Genomic DNA, 2,834 nt, shown 5'->3' with positions numbered 1-2,834 from the left:
AATACAAGTTAAAGCATGATGAAATATAAGCCTATATCCATTAGAAAATCTTTATCAAAAAGAAAACCCATAGCAAGTATTTGAGAGGCTAGGGAAACAGAAATTCCCCCATACAGTTGCTGAAAACATAAATCAATATAGACATTCTAGAAAATGGTGAGAAGAGTCCCCTAGAAACTCTAAACAGCATTTTTATATAACCCAGTAATCACATTACTAGATATATATTCAATGTGTTAAAGGAGTACATGCATCCCATGTTCAGTGCAGGACTATTTACAACAGCCAGCATGGGAAATTAGACAAAATGTCCATCCATGGATAAACTGATACAGAAAATGGCATGTGTACATTGTAGGATGTACTGACCAGCTATAAAAACCAAGAAATTGTGTGATTTGTGACCACATGGATAAATTGGAGCAGGGCCATTGTGATAAGTATAATTATCCAGAAACGGAAGTCAGCTACCTCTGATCTCACGGATATGTGAAATTAAAGCTAAGATCATCGAAGTAGAAAGTGGAACGATGCTTGCCAGAGTCTGGAAAAAAATGAAAAGGCAGGGAGTGGGAGCTGAAAGCCAAGGAAAAGTCCATCAATGGGACAGAGTTTCAGATAAGAAAGTTTTTAGATAAATTGCATATGTATTAGAGATTTCAAGATAAATAAGAGAAAATTCCAAATGTCATCCTGTAAACAATATCATAGGTAAGCAAAGATAGATATGATACTCAGCTTGATTTAATCATTCCATGTTGCATAAATATGCCGAAACATCACATTGCACCCTAGAAATGTAAATCATTACAATCTGCCAGTAAAAAGCAATGGTGGCACAAATTTTTAAAAGTCCGTGTTTTCTGCTGGGGCCCGAGGTTTTTGCACATCATTGTTTTGATCACTGACATGTTGGGAATAAAATCTGAATGCCTCAACCTGGCTCCCCAGGCGCTTGTCTTGTCCTACTGGTCCAACACTCAGTCTTTAAGGTCTTCTGCACATGTTGCTTTCCACCTATACAAAAAACAAAACAAACAGAAAGCCCACCTTCTTGAATGCTTAGAAGTAGACCTGACTCAAGACTCTTCTGCTGTGCACATGCTATTTGCCCTACCCAGAAGTGCTACTCAAGGGCCAACCCGATGAGTTTTTACAATGTACAGAAGTACATGTCTCCTCCCATTTTACACTGTGACGAAGACAGAATGTAGGCCATTCCTACTGCCTCCCTCTTGCCTGGTAAGTAGCCTGTAACAGTTTAGTTGATAACCTAGCTGGATTATTTGTCCATGTGTTAGTGCAATTTCTTCTTCATCTGCATAGAAACCTCTGGAGCTGTATTTTCTATTTTAGCGAGTCTAAAGTCAAACATGGTGACTGGAAAAAAATAGCCACAACTAAATAAAGTTTTTTTAAATGGATGAGGGAATAAAAATAGCTATTTCTAAGCCAACAACATAATTGTCATCTAAGCAAGTCCTTTTGACTCATTTAATTGCCTTTAAATTCTCTCTCCCCCTCTCCCTTCTTTTTCTCCATCCTTTGCAAAATGGTCTTTAAACTTTCCTATATCTGTTCCAGAAGCAAAAAAGGGGAGAAACAGAGAGAAACTCAGTAACTCGCTCAAATAGATTATGTTTGTCAAAGTCTATATTCTAATGTGCTCCAATATTAATCTAGATGCTGAGGAGTCTGGGTAACAAGAATAAGAAATACTGTGCCATGGAGGCAAGTGGAGAACAGTCTGGGGATGTCACCAGACAGTTTCGTATGCACAGGAGGCCCTTAGACAAACCCTGCAGGATGTGCCAATGCCAGGAAAGCAAGCATGCAAGACGCATCCTGATAATTGCTCAAGCTGGAATAACAAGCCAGCATGTTCCAGAGAGAGATCTGTCAAGGAGGTGCACAGGACGTTTTGCATGACACTGGTGCTGCTTCTATTATTCAGCTGACATGGGAACTCATGGTCAGGTATTCCTGAATGTGACCCTGGCTCTGGTCTATTGCAGCTACACCGATCAAACTTTCCCTGGAGAGAGAGATTATAGTTTACTGAGCCTGCTCCCAAGTATGATCCCTGTTTCTTATTCTTGCTGACACATTTGATTCGACAAAAAAAAAAAAAAAAAGCTCATTGTTGAGCTTGAGACCCACCCCAAAGTAAAGTAAAGAACAAACCCATAAATTTAGATTCATTGGCATCAAAATCCCTTCTAAAGTAACTATGTTGGTATGAAGAAGAACCGTTTATAACTAGTTCAACCCAGTGGAAAACAAAAGGGAAAATTGTGTTTGCTCTAACTTGTTTTTACAAAGGGTTTGCCATTTCTTAAAAGTTAAAAAAGAAGCTTTTAGCCGGGCGATGGTGGCGCACGCCTTTAATCCCAGCACTCGGGAGGCAGAGGCAGGCGGATCTCTGTGAGTTCGAGACCAGCCTGGTCTACAAAGCTAGTTCCAGGACAGGCTCCAAAGCCACAGAGAAACCCTGTCTCGAAAAACAAAAAAAGAAGAAGCTTTTATATAAAATTCTAATTAAAAAGTGGTATTCCACCAGAAAATTGAGTTTTTAAAAATATTTTGTGGATTTACTTACAAAATACTATGTAATTTATGTCATGTGTATCCTGATTTATAATATATGTTATCCTTATACAGATCTTTTTAAAGAAAACTGTCATCATAACTTTATAATTTTGAAAATCACAAGTAATGACTTACTAAAATGCTTAACTAAAAGGCAACTGGTGCATTATGCCAATTTCATATTTACAAACCAAATACTTAAGAGTCACTATTTTTATGTATTCCTAAATGATACATAGAGTATT

Source organism: Microtus ochrogaster, linkage group LG7_11, assembly GCF_000317375.1.
Source record: "Microtus ochrogaster isolate Prairie Vole_2 linkage group LG7_11, MicOch1.0, whole genome shotgun sequence".
Lineage (NCBI taxonomy): Eukaryota > Metazoa > Chordata > Mammalia > Rodentia > Cricetidae > Microtus > Microtus ochrogaster.
The sequence above is the reverse complement of the archived record's forward strand: the minus strand, read 5'-3'. Positions refer to the sequence as shown.